At 41.3% G+C, this 20,369-nt stretch overlaps 5 non-coding genes across 5 annotated transcripts; 2 read left to right on the forward strand and 3 right to left on the reverse strand.

The window, feature by feature from the left end:
- Positions 1 to 3,388: 3,388 nt before the first annotated feature.
- Positions 3,389 to 3,460, forward strand: trnae-cuc (transfer RNA glutamic acid (anticodon CUC)). The gene has a single exon. It is a non-coding gene; the product is annotated as a tRNA-Glu (tRNA).
- Positions 3,461 to 3,778: 318 nt separating this feature from the next.
- Positions 3,779 to 3,850, reverse strand: trnae-uuc (transfer RNA glutamic acid (anticodon UUC)). Its single transcript has one exon. It is a non-coding gene; the product is annotated as a tRNA-Glu (tRNA).
- Positions 3,851 to 4,695: 845 nt separating this feature from the next.
- On the reverse strand, positions 4,696 to 4,768 carry trnar-acg (transfer RNA arginine (anticodon ACG)). The gene has a single exon. It is a non-coding gene; the product is annotated as a tRNA-Arg (tRNA).
- Positions 4,769 to 5,224: 456 nt separating this feature from the next.
- Positions 5,225 to 5,296, reverse strand: trnae-uuc (transfer RNA glutamic acid (anticodon UUC)). The gene has a single exon. It is a non-coding gene; the product is annotated as a tRNA-Glu (tRNA).
- A 7,100-nt stretch (positions 5,297 to 12,396) lies between these two features.
- trnae-cuc (transfer RNA glutamic acid (anticodon CUC)) lies at positions 12,397 to 12,468 on the forward strand. Its single transcript has one exon. It is a non-coding gene; the product is annotated as a tRNA-Glu (tRNA).
- Positions 12,469 to 20,369: the final 7,901 nt, after the last annotated feature.

Genomic DNA, 20,369 nt, shown 5'->3' on the forward strand with positions numbered 1-20,369 from the left:
GGCCACTTTTTTGGTAGAATCCATTTTTAAGATTCGACCATATTGTGATGTTATAGTGGCCTTGACCTCATCCAGCCTTTGCAGGACATCCTGGGCATACACCTGCATCAGCCATCGGTGCTTGGGTATAGAAGGCATTGAAGGAGCAGGTTCAAATGTCACAGGCAGGATTAGGCTCGAAGTGACAGCACTGGCAATCCCCTTGCAATCTGTCAGATACTGGACTGTCTTTTGCAACCAGACATCAACATGATGCTCCTGTAGCTTGCGCTGGATCTGGCTGCTGCTGTTTCCCAGCCCACGCTGACGCATCAAAGTTACTACCTCAAAGTCACATGCAAGTTTTGAAGTAAGAATGCAAGGGAACAGCACCCTGTGGCCAATGTCGAGATGGGAAACGAGATCATGGCTCCAGCTGATGACCTTCCTTTTACATCTTCGGCAGGCAAGGTACTCAGATGCCACAAAGTACATCTCACCCATGGCAACCACCTGCCTGATCTTTTGATGCAAGCCAGCTGAGGTCAGAAGTTCTTTTTGACAGTCTGGATGCGGACAAGTCAGCTTCACTTGCCACAGTTTTCGTGGCATCCAGAGCAGCAGGCGATGGCCAAAGTAATTCTCCAAGGAAGGAGAATTACTGGTCTTCAGTGGCACCGGTGGAGGATACCACCAAAGTTTGTTCACCCTACTAAATACCAGCTCAGGATGCCCCTGTGCTGTCCACCTGAACAGGGCCTTGGAGATCCACCTCTGGTCCACTTCAGGCAGGGTGTGTGTCCATCCAGCAGGAAGACAGACTCGTCTTGCTGAAAAAATAAAATAAAATAGAAAAACAGAAAATAAACACATAAATAAACAAATTCACATTGCTTCACTTTAATTTATTATCCCTGGAAAGGAAACGTTGAATACTTTAAATAAGTATAAACGTACATGCCACATATGACTCCTCAAACTTAGCTGCCTCTGCCAGCAGTGTGCTGTCATCTATCTCAAGGGACACAGTCGGACAGGTGAGGGTGGCTGAGGGCCCTGTGGCTGTCTCAAGGGACACAGTCGGACAGGTGAGAGTGGCTGAGGGTCCTGTGGCTGTCTCAAGGGACACAGTCGGACAGGTGAGGGTGGCTGAGGGCCCTGTGGCTGTCTCAAGGGACACAGTCGGACAGGTGAGGGTGGCTGAGGGCCCTGTGGCTGTCTCAAGGGACACAGTTGGACAGGTGAGGGTGGCTCAGGGCCCTGTGGCTGTCTCAAGGGACACAGTCGGACAGGTGAGGGTGGCTGAGGGTCTTGTGGCTGTCTCAAGGGACACAGTCGGACAGGTGAGGGTGGCTGAGGGTCCTGTGACTGTCTCAAGGGACACAGTCGGACAGGTGAGGGTGGCTGAGGGCCCTGTGGCTGTCTCAAGGGACACAGTCGGACAGGTGAGGGTGGCTGAGGGTCCTGTGGCTGTCTCAAGGGACACAGTCGGACAGGTGAGGTTGGCTGAGGGCCCTGTGGCTGTCTCAAGGGACACAGTCGGACAGGTGAGGGTGGCTGAGGGTCCTGTGGCTGTCTCAAGGGACACAGTCGGACAGGTGAGGGTGGCTGAGGGCCGCGCACGTGCCTGGGCCAAAGCTACAAAAAAAACACAGGACAAACAGATAAACATGACTACTGAACAGCAATAAATGCTAAACAAACCAAAAAAGTGTTATACAAATAAATGTTTGCTTACAAGGTGCAACTTACAAGGTGCGGAAACCAGTCTTTTTACAGCCTTGTTCAAGTTTTTTTGGTTAGGCAACTTCCTAACCAAGAGGGAGCGGAGAGAGGCAGTAGAAGTATGGGTGGTGGTAGCGTGCTGGGTGGGGGTGGTGAACTCTGTGGGGGCAGAGTGCTGGGAGTCAGCAGCATGCTGGGGAGTTTTCCCAGCATATTGCTCTTCCTTCATGGCAATGGCAATTCTGCCAGAAGTAAAGAGCTCAATATACTCCCTGAAACTCCCCTTGTTGTGGGCATGTTCTTGGGAGTCTTTGCTGCCTCCTGTGGGGTCCCTCTTCATAGCTGCCACCAGATAAGCAGCATACCCCAGGGCATTTTCAGCCACCCACCTAAATGTTTGCCCACGAAATACACCAAACTGGATTTCAAAGAAACCCAACAGGTGCTTTCTGTTAGACAGATCTCCGTGGTGCTCACTTAAACTTTTCCTGGCTTTGTCCAGCACTTTCTCCGGGGGCAGGGGTCTTGTATATGGCTTTCCTTTGTTGGCTTCCTTCACCTTTGATGCTTCCACTGTATCCGTCAGATTCAGGCTTCCATCAGCCCGATATCAATAATGAATCATTAGATAATAATTTCTAAAGATATCATTATGTTATTACTTTAACTTTACTTGTTGAGGTACATGACTACTTTAAAAAAATCCATAACCACAATAACATATTAACAATAGGTTCATAGCTCTTTACCTCAACATGTAAAGTCATAACATGATTCCTTTGAAAATCATTAGCTCATGATTAATTAAAGCTGACAACTGGATGTTGAAGTAAATAGCTTTGGCCACTGTAGTAATTAAAATATACATTTACGTCATTAGTTAATATAATGTTATTAAGGAACTAATACATTAAAGTAAATTTAACTAATAAAATGGTATTTATTAATTAATCTATGAAACATATAGAATGTTTATTAGTTGCTGATGTAGTAATCATTAATTAATGGTTTAAGTTAGTCCTTCATTCGTTTACATTAACTCATGATTATCTGTGCATTCGTTAAGTATAAATTAATGCATATTTGTGCACCAGTATTGTAAGTGTTACTTTTTTATTGATAAAAGATTCACTTACATTGCAAATGTTGGTTAGAAATTAATCGATGACCGTTATCTTCTTCTTCAGCCGTGATCCGCAAGTCTCCGGGGGTTCTTGACGTTATCAATTGTTGTTGATAACTTGTTGTTACTGGGCGGAATCACGGATGAGGAACGAGCGCTGATTGGTCAATTTCTTGTTGTTACTGGGCGGAATCACGGTTGCGATACGAGCGCTGATTGGCTAATTGCTTGTTGTTACTGGGGGGAATCACGGTTGCGATACGAGCGCTGATTGGCTAATTCGCGGTTACGATACGAGCGCTGATTGGCTACTTCGCGGTTGCTATACGAGCGCCGATTGGCTAAAACATAAATTTCATGGTTGCAGCCGGGAACGTGATTGGCTGTCATAACAAAGAATAACCATGACCTACAGGTGACATGGAGCGCCACTGGCCCACCAATAGTAAAGACCCCTGATTGCTACAGAGTTGTTGGTTTTAGATGTGACAGTGGCAAGCATTGCTGTCTGCTTATTCTCACCTTGTTTTCAGGAGGTAAGCCCACCAGCCCACCAGCCCCTCCCTGGTGGTCTAGTGATTAGGATTCGGCGCTCTCACCGCCGCGGCCCGGTTTCGATTCCCGGTCAGGGAAAGCTCTTTTGGCTTCCAATTGTGGACTGCGAATTCAAGCTCTGCTAACAGCTGCGAGAAAGCCAGCTCCAAACCAAAAAAATGGTGAGCACTTGAAAAAAAGACCTCCTTCAAGCCAGAGTAGAATCCGGCGACCTAAGGATTGCCAACACTCCAACCTACAGTCCTCCGCTCTACCAGCTGAGCTATCGTAGGGGCAAAGTGTTAGACAGAACCACGACATATCACGGTCTTGTAGCTCTACCGCTGGACTAAAAGTCACTTCTGGTGCAGGAAGATGTGCTGGATTTTTGAGGAGGGAAGCAAAAAGGAGCATGCGTTCCCATACCGGGAGTCGAACCCGGGCCGCCTGGGTGAAAACCAGGAATCCTAACCGCTAGACCATATGGGATTTGGACACCTTAAACTGGCCATTGGCGCACTTTCCATACATGTGGTCAGTGTGGGCGCAGGATCTTGTAGTGGCCTGTTGCTTTAGGTCTGCGACTGTAACAATGTGATCATAATTTGGCAAAACAAGAATTATCCATAAGGACAGTTTTCTGAATTATATAGTGTTGTATGCATTCAAGGGATCTGTTTTTTTTACTCACCCCGAGGGTTCAGTTTTTTTGGGCAGATTCCTGTGATTGCTGAGTTGATACCTCGAACTGGTAATTAAGCTCTTTTCCAGGTGAAGATACTTGTGTCATCCATTTGAAAACACACACGGCAACCGCTATCTAGAGGAAAAACTGCCTATTGTCACTCTGTCAATGTACAAAAATGACATTGTGAGGGTAACAATGAAAGTGAGACCAACTTTTAATCGGCAACGTTGCTGATTATTCGCTCCTTCAGTTTAACTCAGTTTACAACTTATTCTAAATGTCCAGGTGGCAATTAGTGATAAGGCTTCAAAATGGCAAGCCCATGACATCAAAACCACATGGCATTATACCCTTCAAAGTAATGAAGCAGTTACAGAGTAGCGATGAAATTGTTCATTCGAAAATCAACTGGCTGCCAGCCTGCAGTTTATTTCCCCTATAAGCGCCGAGCTTGTCGAAGTGCTTGTGAGACGAATGGCAAAACCGAAGCATGTCCGTGTCTTCCCTAGACATCGGAAAGGGTGTGCAGAATATGTCTATTTTGGAAAAAAAGAAGAATGCCTGAAGATTTGCCTTTTCTTCTGGATTTTGGAGAAGAGAAAAAAAACACAACAACAAAATAAGCCGGAGAAAAACAAGCACAGAGCGAGCCAGCCAGGAGTCGAACCTAGAATCTTCTGATCCGTAATCAGACGCGTTATCCATTGCACCACTGGCCCACCAATAGTACAGACTCCTGATTGCTACAGAGTTGTTGGTTTTAGATGTGAAAGTGGCAAGCATTGCTGTCTTCTTATTCTCACCTTGTTTTCAGGAGGTAAGCCCACCAGCCCATTAACCCACCAGCCCCTCCCTGGTGGTCTAGTGGTTAGGATTCGGCGCTCTCACCACCGCGGCCCGTGTTCGATTCCCGATCAGGGAAAGCTCTTTTGGCTTCCAATTGTGGACTGCAAATTCAAGCTCTGCTAACAGCTGCAAGAAAGCCAGCTCCAAACCAAAAAAATGGTGAGCACTTGAAAAAAAGACCTCCTTCGAACCAGCGACCTAAGGATTGCCTACAGTCCTCCACTCTACCAGCTGAGCTATCGAAGGGGGAAAGTGTTAGACAGAACCTCGACATCTGGTGCAGGAAGATGTACTGGATTTTTGAGGAGGGAAGCAAAAAGGAGCATGCGTTCCCATACCGGGAGTCGAACCCGGGCTGCCTGGGTGAAAACCAGGAATCCTAACCGCTAGACCATATGGGATTTGGACACCTTAAACTGGCCAGTGGCGCCCTTTCCATTCATGTGGTCAGTGTGGGTGCAGGATCTTGTAGTGGCCTGTTGCTTTAGGTCTGCGACTGTAACAATGTGATAATAATTTGGCAAAACAAGAATTATCCAAAAGGATGGTTTTCTGAATTATATAGTTTTGTATGCATTTAAGGGATCTGTTTTTTTTACTCAGCCTGGGAGTTCAGTTTATTTGGGCAGATTCCTGTGATTGCTGAATTGATACCTCGAACTGGTAATTAAGCTCTTTTCCAGGTGAAAATACTTGTGTCATCCATTTGAAAACACACACGGCAACCGTTATCTAGAGGAAAAACTGCCTATTGTCACTCTGTCAAGGTACAAAATTGACATATTGTAAGGTTAATAATGAAAGTGAGACCAATTTTGTATCCGCAAAGTTGCTGATTATTCGCTCCTTCAGTTTAATGCAGATTACAATTTATTCTCAATGTCCAGGTGGCAATTAGTGATAGGGCTTCAAAATGGCAAGCCCGTGACATCAAAACAACATGGCATTACACCCTTCAAAGTAATGAAGCAGTTACAGAGTAGCCATGAAATTGTTCATTCGAAAATCAACTGGCTGCCAGCCTGCAGTTTATTTCCCCTATAATTGCAAAGCTTGTCAGAGTGCTTGTGAGACGAATGGCAATACCGAAGCATGTCCGTGTCTTCCCTAGACATCGGAAAGGGTGTGCAGAATATGTCTTTTTTGGAAAAAAAGAAGAATGCCTGAAGATTTGCCTTTTCTTCTGGATTTTGGAGAAGAGAAAAAAAACACAACAACAAAATAAGCCAGAGAAAAAAAAGCACAGAGCGAGCCAGCCAGGAGTCGAATCTAGAATCTTCTGATCGTAGTCAGACGCGTTATCCATTGCGCCACTGGCCCACCAATAGTAAAGACCCCTGATTGCTACAGACTTGTTGGTTTTAGATGTGAAAGTGGCAAGCATTGCTGTCTGCTTATTCTAACCTTGTTTTCAGGAGGTAAGCCCACCAGCCCATCAGCCCACCAGCCCCTCCCTGGTTGTCTAGTGTTTAGGATTCGGCGCTTTCACTGCCACGGCCCGGGTTCGATTCCCGGTCAGGGAAAGCTCTTTTGGCTTCCAATTGTGGACTGCGAATTCAAGCTCTTAACAGCTGCGAGAAAACCAGCTCCAAACCAAAAAAATGGTGAGCACTTGAAAAAAAGACCTCCTTCGAGCCGGAGTCGAACCAGCGACCTAAGGATTGCCAACACTCCAACCTACAGTCCTCCGCTCTACCAGCGGAGGTCTGCGACTGTAACAATGTGATAATAATTTGGCAAAACAAGAATTATCCAAAAGGACGGTTTTCTGAATTATATAGTGTTGTATGCATTCAAGGGATCTATTTTTTTTACTCACCCCGGGGGTTCAGTTTTTTTGGGCAGATTCCTGTGATTGCTGAATTGATACCTTGAACTGGTAATTAAGCTCTTGTCCAGGTGAAAATACTTGTGTCATGCATCTGAAAACACACATTGCAACCGTTATCTAGATAAAAATCTGCCTATCATCGGTCTGTCAAGGTACAAAATTGACATATTGTGAGGTTAATAATGAAAGTGAGACCAATTTTTTTATCCACAAAGTTGCTGATTATTCGCTCGTTCAGTTTGATGCAGATTACAATTTATTCTCAATGTCCAGGTGGCAATTAGTGATAAGGCTTCAAAATGGCAAGCCCGTGACATCAAAACAACATGGCATTACACCCTTCAAAGTAATGAAGCAGTTACAGAGTAGCGATGAAATTGTTCATTCGAAAATCAATTGGCTGCCAGCAAGCAGTTTATTTCCCCTATAATCGCCGAGCTTGTCGGAGTGCTTGTGAGACGAATGGCAATACCGAAGCATGTCCGTGTCTTCCCTAGACATCGGAAAGGGTGTGCAGAATATGTCTTTTTTGGAAAAAAAGAAGAATGCCTGAAGATTTGCCTTTTCTTCTGGATTTTGGAGAAGAGAAAAAAAACACAACAACAAAATAAGCCGGAGAAAAACAAGCACAGAGCAAGCCAGCCAGGAGTGGATCCTAGAATCTTCTGATCCGTAGTCAGACGCGTTATCCATTGCGCCAAGGCCGGCGCCCATTAGTCGAGGTAAAGATCCTAAAAGACGCATATGGACGCGAGTTCGCGGCCCACTCCGAACAGTGATGGAATTCCTGGAATGTGTCCGTTTTGACGCTGCTGATGCACGCGTACGTAATCATCATTCTCCCCCGTAATTTAATCGCACGTAAATTCGCCCCCCCCACTTTAATTTGGGAACTGTCCAAAGTAAACACTCTCACGTTGTGTATGTTTCATTCATACCGGACGCCGGAGGGCGCTCTCTCGCACAAAGTCCAAAACAGACTCGTAAAAGTACCAGCTCGTGACCACTATGTGACGCACGCTACAGGAAATACCTTATATGGACAAAAGCATCAAGCTGTCACTGGATAAAAAAAAGTCGAAATGATTTGACAGACAAAACGTGAATATTCATTGCAACAAATACATGATTTGTGTTTTGGTGCATTTTCACAACAAAATACATGAATAACGCAGCGCTAACTAACTCATTTTTTTACAGTATAATATATTATTTTTTACAGTATAACATTATATTATTATATTTTCTGACTTATTCTGAAAGTCCCTGTTTTTGTGTGTGTGTGTTTTATTGTTATGTAATACTGGAATACTTAAAAAAATTTGCAACTTCAAATACAGTGAGAAATAGGCACAAAAACATTACTAGTGCAAAGATTAAGATTAACAACCCTTTTAATTTGCAAATATAAAGTCAATAAAAAAATTATAACAGCAGTGCAAATTTATATGCATTTACAAATATTGTGAGAATACAAAAAGGCACAATAACAATAGTGTGAGGGCAAATATTAACAATCCTTTTAATCTCCATATATATTTTAAAGCCAATAAAACATTTAGAACAGTAGTGCAATTTTGACACATCAATTAAAAATAATAAACAGTAAACCAAAAATGTTTACCACAGTAGTAAAGTGTTTACATATCAGTGTAAAAAATATAATAAATATCAAACCAAAACAAACACAACAACAATAGTGTGAGGGCAAATATTAACAACCCTTTTAATCTCCATATACATTTTAAAGCCAATAAAATATTTAGAACAGTAGTGCAATTTTGACACATCAATTTAAAATAATAAACAGTAAACCAAAAATGTTTACCACAGTAGTAAACTTTTTACATATAAGTGTAAAAATATAATAAATATCAAACCAAAACAAACATTTGCAGTGCAATTTTGACATCAGACTAAGAAAATAATAAATAGTAAACCAAGACAAACATTTACCACAGTAGTGCAATTTTGACATGTTAGCCAAAAAAAGTAAATCAAAACAAAAATGGACCACAGTAGTGCAATTATGACATATTCGCCCCTAAAAAAATAGTAAATCAAATATACCAAAACCAAAATAATGATAATAATAAAAACATAAACATACCATATATATATAATGGTATCAAATATTTTTCCAACAGAGGCATGCAGCAGAGGAAACACACAGTAATTACACATTTTAGAGAAAGCTGTCATTGTTGGAGACTTGTAAATTGCACTATAAAGCAAACATTAAGTTACCAAATAAAAATATCACGTGCTGAAATAGCAGTTTTAAGAAGCTGGAGGGTTGCCATTTCCCTTTTTTCTTCATCTATAACCTCGTTCCTGCAGCACAGCCCTCCATTCACCATATGATTGAGTCTCAGACTCTTTGCAGAACCAGTTGCCAAAGTACTGAATATGTGATGGTGGCTTTCTCTCTTTGTTACACTTTCTGCAAAGAATGATGTCTGTCTTCTTCACATATTTTCTTGTGACAGTTCCAGTGTGCTCCCTCTCCAGTTTTCTCTTTCTGTATTGCTGAGTGGTGTAAGGAACATCTTGACCGGATGTCTGTGTCTGAGCTGATGGTTGCAAAGCTGAAGGTAATGGGAGGTTGAAGAACATCACTTGTGTGGTACCTGTAGAGGATGGCGCTTAAGTGCCTTTCACTGTAAGAAGCTGCACAGATGGTAAAATGAAAGGGAGAGAGATGAGTAGTGCTGATGCAATGACAGGAAGGCCTTGATGTTATGTTGGAGCGTGGGAGATGGCCTGGGGTTGCGACCTCCCCTTAAGTTTTGCCTTCCCAGCAGTGTTTGGTGGCAGGATAAAAAGGTGAGGCTCAGCCAAATTGCCTGGATACAGAGTTGGTCCTTTCTGCATAGCTGCAGGAAGCGTCTCGGGTCCTGCCATGGGTGCGTCTGGGGCTTGGATACCCTGCTTCAAAATCTCCTGTTCCTGTGACTTGCCACGCCTTCTGAACCTGGGAAACATAAAACAACAGATATTAATAAACATTTAAGCAATACAAAAGATCAACTACTATTTGTCATGACTATGACGCAGCAGCATGACACAGCTGAGATCACACAGCAGTCGTCTAATGTATTACTGCTTTTGTGAAATGGCTACTTTATTGAGATTAACATTGTATTATGAATTATTGATTCTTGCAGTCTGCTGAAGACAGCTGATCCATGTCATAAATCTTATCTTTCATAATGAAGAAGAAAACAGAAGTTGAACTCTTGTTGATTTGTTTCTAGACCTGCAAAGCAGCCATGGTTACATTAAGGCTGATGATACAAAAAATTTTGAGAAGTGTTTCTTGTGTACGTTCCCCACTGAGAATGGGTAACAAATTTCAATCTGGATACTTCAGATCAATCTTGCGCTCTGTGTCTTACCTGGTTGCCTGTTGATGGCAATATTAACCAAAGTTGCCCAGCAGCATTGATCAAAAAAAGTTGCCGTGTAACATCAGCCCTTAGCTGCTTTAAGTTTAGGCTTAGCGGTGACAATGCTTATTTACTCACCATTGTGTGACTGTTGCAGCGTTCACTTCTGGGAGCTGGATGGTGGTCTCACTCATCACCTTAGCATTGGTGAGGATGCACTCTTGGATGTACTTGTGAGCACATGCTACCACAGTGAAGCGGGACACCCTCACGCCGTCACAGCGCACCACGTTTGGGTAGAGAGCACAGAGCCTTGTGAAAATGGCCTCCACCACTCGGTTGAAGTCAGGCCACTGTGCAGGACTATGAGCCCCAACGAAACACCTGCAAATTACAACAGGATACATATTATTAATGTAAGATTGTTTTCATTGTGTGATCTTATTTTTATTTTCCCTCTCCTAGTCTGTTTTGCTTTGTGTTGTCTAAATGTTCATTGATAATATCTGCCCATAGTTATGTTTTCTTTCTTTGTTTTGTTGTTAGATTGATGTTAAAATGTCATATCAATAAATCAGGTCTCTACTGGATTACTGAGTTGTGGAATTATTACAGGGTGTTGTTAGTCAGCCTGTCAGATTTTATTCACAATAATGACTGCATATTATCCCGCTTATTACATGGCTACTTACTAAAGTACAGTAAAAGACAAATTATTTGACACAACATATTGATACAAAATGATTTTACCGATTTAAGAAATTATGGCTTTGTTTCTGCTAAATTAATTATTCCAATGTAACATACTTAGCAACCTAATATATATTCAGAATTAAACGTAAATCACAAATAATAATTTATGTTATAACCAAGATAAGCTAGTCATGAAGGTGTCAGGTTACTAAATAAAAAAAGTTGTAGGTGATATTTCAGCTAGTTTCAGATATATATATATATATATATATATATATATATATATATATATATATATATATATATATATATATATATATATATATATTAAAAAAAATTGTAAACCCTGCGAAATGAAAAGAAAGATAATTTAAATGAAATAATTAAAAAATATTAAAAATGAAAAAAATATTTAAAAATGAAAGATAATTTAGGAACTTTTGATAGCATCAGTGAATACAAATGTTCACATGATTAATAGATAAAGAAATCAATAAATTGTTGTTATTAGTTAAATGTGTCATAATGTATCCATTCCTTAATAACATATTATATTAACTAACAGTGTAAAATTATAACATTAATGAATCATTAGATAATAATTTGTAAAGATATCATTATGTTATTACTTTAACTTTACTTGTTGAGGTACATCCAAAAAAATCCATAACCACAATAACATATTAACAATTGGTTAATAGCTCTTTACCTCAACATGTGAAGTCATAAAATGATTCCTTTGAAAATCATTAGCTAATGATTAATTAAAGCTGACAACTGGAAGTTGAAGTAAATAGCTTTGGCCACTGTAGTAATTAAAATATACATTTACGTCATTAGTTAATATAATGTTATTAAGGAACTAATACATTAAAGTAAATTTAACTAATAAAATTGTATTTATTAATTTATCTATGAAACATATAGATTGTTTATTAGTTGCTGATGTAGTAATCATTAATTAATGGTTTTAGTTAGTCCTTCATTCGTTTACATTAACTCATGATTATCTGTGCATTCATTAAGTATAAATTAATGGATATTTGTGCACCAGTATTGTAAGTGTTACTTTTTTATTGATAAAAGATTCACTTACATTGCAAATGTTGGTTAGAAATTAATCGATGACCTTTATCTTCTTCTTCAGCCGTGATCCGCAAGTCTCCGGGGGTTCTTGACGTTATCAATTGATAACTTGTTACTATGAAGAATCACGGTTGAGGAACGAGCGCTGATTGGTCAATTTCTTGTTGTTACTGGGCGGAATCACGGTTGCGATACGAGCGCTGATTGGCTAATTCGCGGTTACGATACGAGCGCTGATTGGCCAATTCGCGGTTGCAATACGAGCGCTGATTGGCTAAAACATAAATTTCATGGTAGCAGCCGGGAACGTGATTGGCTGTCATAACAAAGAATAACCACGACCTACAGGTGACATGGAGCACCACTGGCCCACCAATGGTAAAGACCCCTGATTGCTACAGAGTTGTTGGTTTTAGATGTGAAAGTGGCAAGCATTGCTGTCTGCTTATTCTCACCTTGTTTTCAGGAGGTAAGCCCACCAGCCCACCAGCCCACCAGCCCCTCCCTGGTGGTCTAGTGGTTAGGATTCGGCGCTCTCACCGCCGCGGCCCGGGTTCGATTCCCGGTCAGGGAAAGCTATTTTGGCTTCCAATTGTGGACTGCGAATTCAAGCTCTGCTAACAGCTGCGAGAAAGCCAGCTCCAAACCAAAAAAGACCTCCTTCGAGCTGGAGTCGAACCAGCGACCTAATGATTGCCAACACTCCAACCTACAGTCCAGATTGCTACAGAGTTGTTGGTTTTAGATGTGACAGTGGCAAGCATTGCTGTCTGCTTATTCTCACCTTGTTATCAGGAGGTAAGCCCTGATAATTGCGAGCTTATCCGAGAGCTTGTGTGATGAATGGCAATACCGAAGCATGTTACATGACTCCCCATAGACATCGGAACCTCAATCAGGGTTCTGTAGCTCTACTGCTGTCTAAAAAGTCACTTCTGGCCGCATGGGAGAAAACCAGGAATCCTAACTGCTAGACCATATGGGAACTGGCCAGCTTTAACTGGGCACAAGCTTGTGGGCCACTTTCCATAATCTGGCCAGTGTGGTTTACAGAAATAAATAGTGTTGCATGCATTCAAGGGACATGAAAAACTGCCTATCGTCGGTCTGTCAAGGTACAATATTGACATATTGTGAGGTTATTAATGAAAGTGAGACCAATTTTTAATCCGCAAAGTTGCTGATGTAGTTTCGTCTACCGGTTCTCAGAAGAATCACACTCAGTCAGTGGTTTTCTCTCAGAAGAAAAGACTTTATTTTATGGAAAACAACGCCGAGAGTCCTTGCAAGGAAATCTCTCGAATGTTTTTTGGTATCTCCTTATATACACTATATGGGGCAGTTCCACAATAGTCAAACTTTTCCTTATGATTACAATTTTAATACCTCCTTAGAGAGGAGAGGCCCCCTGCTTGATTTATTCTAAAGAAAGGCCCTGTATGTATGTCTGACCATATGTTTGTCATCAGTTTTGTACATTCCAGCACATAGGCAACTTTCTATTTTATTGCCTACAATTTGTGACATTTTGGTGGGTGTAACCCCCTTATCAGGGAGGGTTATATAAATATAAAACAGTTTGATGCAAAGTTTTCACGTATAATGTCGATGTGGGAAGAGTAAGAGGAGATCATATAGCCCTGTTGAGCCACCGGAAGCGCTCACAGGTCCTCTGATAACGAGGGACTGTACAGCTGCAACCGGATAGCACGCCCAGCCACCGGGAGTGTTGGGTGTTCCTCCGGCATCGAGGGAGCGACGGCTGTTAGTGGAGTTGGTGCGAGCCGAGTTTGACGAGAATCGGGACCGCGTATGGACTTACAGGTACTGCTTATGGGTCTTATTTTAGCTCATTGAAGAGAGAAGAGGCCAGTTTGCATTTTAAAGGCCACTACGCACCCAAGCAACGAATCAGGCCTGCATCGAGGTTGGGTTTGAGTGTGTTTATGGTGTGAGTGGGCCCACTGTTTAACTATTGTTTTTTTTCTGTATATTAAGTTTACAGTTACAGTTCGTAAAACGCTGAAACGTGTTACTGGGATTACTAGTGTTATATCAGTGCTCTAAGTAGTAAGCGAATTAAGTGGATTTATTATTCACTGATAATTCTCAGTTTGTGTTGCAAAGAGTGTACATATAGTGTCAAATAAGAGAAACGAAATAGTGTTGAGACTTGTAAACTTGCGTATATTTCCCTAAGGGATTTTCTAAGTATTCTAATCCATGTATTACTGGTTTATCAGTATTGAATATTAATACCTGTACTTATTCAAATTGAAATTACCTATTGGTTGTTGCTAATATATATCATCTGAATATTTATATCTGATATTTATACCATCCTATTAATATATAAATATAATTATATATTGTATTTTCCTTATTATTATTATTATTATTAATATATATATATATATTTTTTTGTTTGTTAAATAAATTGTTTCTTTTGGATACGTGTTTCAGATTAGTTATTTAGGAAACCAATAACTCTCTTCAAAACTTGGTATCAGAGATGGGGGCTTAAATTATAGTCGAGAGACACTAATAAAAGGAACCTGGTGCTCCACCCATTAGAACTTAGGTCAGGACACCAAATCCAACATTTTCTATATGCATATTTCTACAGTATTATGGGACAAAACTTACAAAAATGGATACTTCGGAGCTTGCAGAGTACAGCTGATGAGACTTCAACCACGAAATCACTAAAATTTATCTGTCCACGGAACCATCAGGAAGGGTGTGCTGAATAAATGGCAAATGGGAGGTTTTTAAAAAAAAATGTCCATTTACAATTTATTCAGCGGGACCTCCGTAGTGCTACCGTGGACATAAATTTTTATGCAAATTCTACAGTATTATGTGACAAAATTTACATGAATGGACTCTACTGAGCGTGCTTTGTACAGTAGATGTGTTTCCATTAACAATATTGCACTCATTTGAAATGAATAAAGTTAAGTAGAGTTGCTATTTAATGAACAGTGAGACGCGCACCACCTGTGGTGCACATGTGTGCCAAAATTCAACGCTCGTTTTTATGCAAATTCTTTAGTATTATGGCATAAAACTTACATGAATGGATTCCTATGAGTCAATTACCTCACTAGAAGACAATGGTGCTGGTAAATCTGGTACAAACACTTTAACTGCACTAGCCTTAGATACATCAGATGGTTTCACTGTCTGAGCACGAGCCATTGCTCGCGTCACCGCACAGGCAGTGAACACCTCTGGAAAATCTTTAAGACATTTGTCCGGCTCAACTGATGGCATAGCCACTGTTTTAACCACAGGGGACGGACATGACATCTCCGGCCACACACAACCCCCCGCCAAATTATTTCCGATAATCAGGTCAATATTTTCTACCGGTAGAGTCGGACGTACAGCTATAGTCACCTCTCCATTCACAAACCCCGACTGCAACTGAATTCTATGTAATGGCACTGGAAACGGTTGAAGCCCAATTCCTCGAATCAACACAAAACTCCCAATATCAGACAAAGAGGAGAAAGGCAGGACCGACTGGCAAATGAAACTCTCTGAAGCCCCAGTGTCACCTAATATTTTAACTGGTACCCTATGAGCATCTACCACCAGTGAAACAAACCCTTCGGTGATAAAAGGAGCGTAATCAGACACTGTGATTTTAGATTCATCACACAACATGTTAGAATGTTCAGGATCAGTTTGAGTTCCATTTAACTTAACATTCCTCAACTGCGCAGCGGGAATCGACGAGGCACAGGCAACATCTTTGACATTGCTTACTTTACTCTTATTACGGGCACTCAAGACTGGACATTCCTTTTTCCAATGACCTAATTCAAAACAGTAATGGCACTTACTGTCGGCATCACGTTCCCATGTTCTATTACGAGGCGCAGGATAAGACCTCCCAGGAAAACCTTCATTTACGCGGACGGGGCGATTTTCCTTGCGATTATCATAACGCGGAGAAAAATCCTGCATATGATTTCTATGCGTCAACACATATCCATCAGCGAGGACAGCAGCCTCGGCAGCGGTCTTCACCTTATGTTCGTTTAAATATGTACCAATCTGTTCGGGCAAAATGTTCTTAAACTGTTCCAAAATAACTAAATCGCACAAATCATTAAACGAATCAATCCCTTCCGCTGTGTGCCAGCGATTAAAAAAACTACTAAGCTCTCTGGCCACATCAGCGTGAGTTTGTTTTTCCGACTTTCTCCAATTGCGAAAACGTTGTCTATAAGCCTCAGGAATCAATTCGTAACTTTTTAACACAGCCTCTTTTACTGATTGGTAACTCTTTCTTTCGACAAAAGACAGTGCCACAAATGCCTCTTGTGCACGCCCAACTAATACCGTTTGTAAAAGCAACGTCTTATCTTCGTCACTCCAATTCTGGTCGGCAGAAACATTTTCAAACAAAGAGAAAAATATGTCCGGATCTCGTTCGTTGAATTTTGGAAGAAACTTTATCATATTTGCTACACCCGATTTCTGAGTGGAATTTCCACCGGCTCTACCTTCAGCCACCAGCTTAAGCCTGGTGCGTTCAAGTTCACGAGCCCGCTCCTGTTCATACTCCAAATGCTTCAGTTTTTCCCTTTCAAACAAACGATCTTTTTCTCTTTCAATAGATTCCATTCTCTTGCGTTCTAAATCTTGTTCTATTTCCAATTTCTTTTGCTCAAATTCCCATCTCTTTTGATCCAATGGCATCTGCAATAAAAATTTTTGTTGCTCATAGGTTAATTCGTTACTTTTAGCCGAGGGACTTGAAACAGGCGGGTTGTCAGGAAACACTTGATTTTCTTTCAAACGATCACAAATAAAATCTATCAATTTATCTTTCTTTGCTGTTTTTGGCAGTGTCAGTTCAATCCCATAAAAATCTGCAACATTCGCCAACTGCTCTTTTGTTAGCTCCACCAACAAACTCTCCGAAGGAGCAGCAAAAAAATCCTCCAACACACTCATTGTACAGACTATTTTCAATACACTATTAACCAAACTAATTAAATATACCTGTACGTTTTCCAATTCCTCTTAAACAACCACAAACAAACAATTTTGCAAAGTGAAAAAGCAGGTCCAGCAGCAGAGCAACTCACGGAGCTCTCCCCCTAAACATTTACCCCCCACTATACAACCCTATCTTCACACTGAGTCCAAGAATCAGGATAATTTCCTCACCAATACCGACAGAGACGTACTACCCCGACCGAAGCCAATTCAGCCGGTTCTCTACGGCGGTGCCCTGGTCCAGACTCCAGTGACAAAAACCTAAATCCCAGCGCGAAAGCGCTCTAACACGGGGATAACGATAGCTCCAAAATTTTAGTCGCCCCACTACGTAAACAGCAATCACACATTACAAACAAAGTGGCTGCACTAAATACTCTAATCTACTAAATAATGCTACCCAATTTACCTCAAATCCAAATTCAAAACCAACAAGATCAGCGCAGATCTCCCCGAAACAAAACATCCGGCGGAAAAACCGGCATGCCTAAAACTACGCCCACTGATTTCATTCACAAAATCACACCGATGACGTTGCTACACACCGCACTACGCTACCATAGCCGACAGTGGGAATCAAAGTAGACTATACGTACCAATATTAGGGATCAAAACTTATCGGACGAGCCCCCATATGTCAAGTCCACTTGGCTCAATGTAGAGTTGACATAGGGGAGACCACACTGAACTTAGTATTTAATTATAATGCTGGTTTATTAAAGATCGATTTACAAAAGTCAGTAAATGGAAAGCCAAAAAGGAGAATGTTCAAGAAGCGCCGGCCGCAGCCAGCCTCTCATCGTCAGGCCGGAATAGCAGAAAGAGAGACTCAAATCCACTGAAAGGCAATGATTTTAAAGACACCCTCATCGGTCCACCAATTAGCACGGCACGGCCCATCGCAACAGCTCCACCTAAAAGTGACACAGAACAGCAGCAGTAGGCAATTCAGGCTTGATTACCCACACATGGCCAAGCCAGGGAGAGACACACCCAGCACTGCATAGCCAGGCGTGACAAGTACAGTACAGGTGTTTCCTCTAGGCCTCAACCTAAGATTTTTCTTCTGACTTCCACCCCTCTCGAGCTGCCTTCTCTAGCCGGGGAGGGTGCACCCTGGCCGGCTTGGATGAGTAGAAGCGTTCACCACATTAACAAAAATCCAACATTTTTTCTATGCATATTTCTACAGTATTATGGGACTAAACTTACAAAAATGGTTTCTTCGGAGCTTGCAGAGTACAGCTGATGAGACTTCAACCACGAAATCGCTAAAATTTATCTGTCCACGGAACCATTAGGAAGGGCGTGCTGAATAAATGGCTAATGGGAGTTTTTTTTTTAGAAAATGTCCATTTACAATTTTTTCAGCGGGACCTCCTAAGTGCTCCCGTGGACATACATTTTTATGCATATTTTACATTATTATTGGATAAAACTTACATGAATGGATTCCTCTGAGTGTCCTGAGTACAGTACAGGTGTTTTCGTTAACAATATTGTTACGCCCCGTCTAGGGTAAAGGACTTAACATGAAAAAAAACAACAACAACAGTACGGTTTGTTATAGAAAAGTGTATGAAACAGTATTTATTTGAGTAAATTAACAGATTTATGTTACCTTGGGATTTTACCTCAGGAGCCGACAAGGCCAAAATAACAAACAAAAACAACTAATTTGGAATATACCTCTTCCTGCCCTAATCCAGAAAAGAAAAGAAAAATACAATTACTTCCCTAACTCCCTAATCCAAAACAGGCACAGAAAAATATCAAATTAAAAAGGTGGCATCGGTCTCCCTACCTCCCAATTTACTATGTACAATATATACAATTTGGTTCTAACAGAACAATGTAAGGGGATAATCTATTTTCAAAGTCGTTAAACAGGCTGTAGTCCAAACACTCAAATAAACAATCAAAAGACAAACACTCTCAAATCTTTACCCTCTAGCAGCAGATAACAAAGTCAGGCAAGCACAAAGTCAGGCAAGCAAATAGCCAGGCAAGCAAATAGCAAGTGAGCACAAAAGGGCTAATAAAGTAGCAACAAAGGAGGCATTTATACACGTCCAGGAGTCAGCTGATCAATCAGGGCGTGGCACCAATCAGACTGCAGGAACCAATCCGGTCTTCTTCCTGGATAAAAACAAACACCTCTCACAACAGCATAAAAACACAGACAGACCAAAAGGGACGTAACACCCCCATACACAAAAATAAACATGAAGACATGTTTATAGACAAGATCTAGATAAAGAATCCGCAATAACATTATCTGTACCCTTCTTGTACTGGATGTGCAAGTTAAAATCTTGACAAATTAAAGCCCAGCGCATGAGTCTTTGATTCTTGTTACAGAACTTCTGCAAAAATACAAGAGGGTTGTGATCGGTAAAAACTTCAACAGGTTGTGAGCTTGAACCAATATAAACTTCGAACTGTTGCAAAGCTAGCAGAAGGGCGAGCGTTTCTTTCTCAATGGTACTGTAGTTACATTGATGGCGATTAAACTTCTTAGAAAAAAAACACAATGGGTGATCAATTCCATTTTCATCTTCTTGTAGCAGTACAGCACCTGCACCAGTTCCGCTCGCATCAACCTCAAGTTTAAACGGTTTGGTAAAGTCAGGAGTGGCTAAGACAGGAGCGCTGCATAACAAACTCTTCAAAGAATCAAAAGCAATCTGACACTGAGGAGACCACAAAAAAGGAATTGCTTTTCGGAGGTTATCAGTAAGAGGTTTTACTACATCAGAAAAATTCCTACAGAAACTTCTGTAGTACCCAGCCATGCCAAGGAAACCTCGTAGCTCTCTTTTTGTCTCTGGTATAGGGAAATTAACAATGGCATTGACTTTGGCTTCTATCGGTCGTACAGTACCCTGACCTACTTCCTTTCCTAAATACTTAATAGTAGCATGACAAAATTCACATTTAGTAAGATTGAGGGTTAGATTAGCTTCTTGAAATCTAACAAATACTTCCTCTAATACCTTCAAATGACTCTCCCAGGTCTCTGAATAACACACGACATCGTCAAGATATGCCTCACAATTTTTCACATTAGACAGTACTTTACACATCAAACGCTGAAACGTTGCTGGAGCATTTTTAAGGCCGAAAGCTAAAACCTTATACTGTAAGAAGGCATCTGGAGTAGCAAAGGCTGAAACCTCAGATGCACGCTCCGTGAGTGGCACTTGCCAGTACCCCTTGAGTAAGTCTAGTTTGGTTACGAACTTAGACTTCCCAATCCTGTCAATACAATCTTCTATCCGTGGAAGCGGATAGGAATCTGATTTAGTGACCTGGTTAACCTTTCTGTAGTCTGTACAGAAGCGTGATGACCCATCGGTTTTCGGAACCAGCAAACATGGAGAGCACCAGGGGCTAGAACTAGGCAAAGCTAAACCATGCTTCACAAGGTATTCAGTCTCTTGTTTCATTATTTCGCGT

This window comes from Carassius carassius, chromosome 38 (assembly GCF_963082965.1).
Source record: "Carassius carassius chromosome 38, fCarCar2.1, whole genome shotgun sequence".
In the NCBI taxonomy this organism is placed as follows: Eukaryota; Metazoa; Chordata; class Actinopteri; order Cypriniformes; family Cyprinidae; genus Carassius; species Carassius carassius.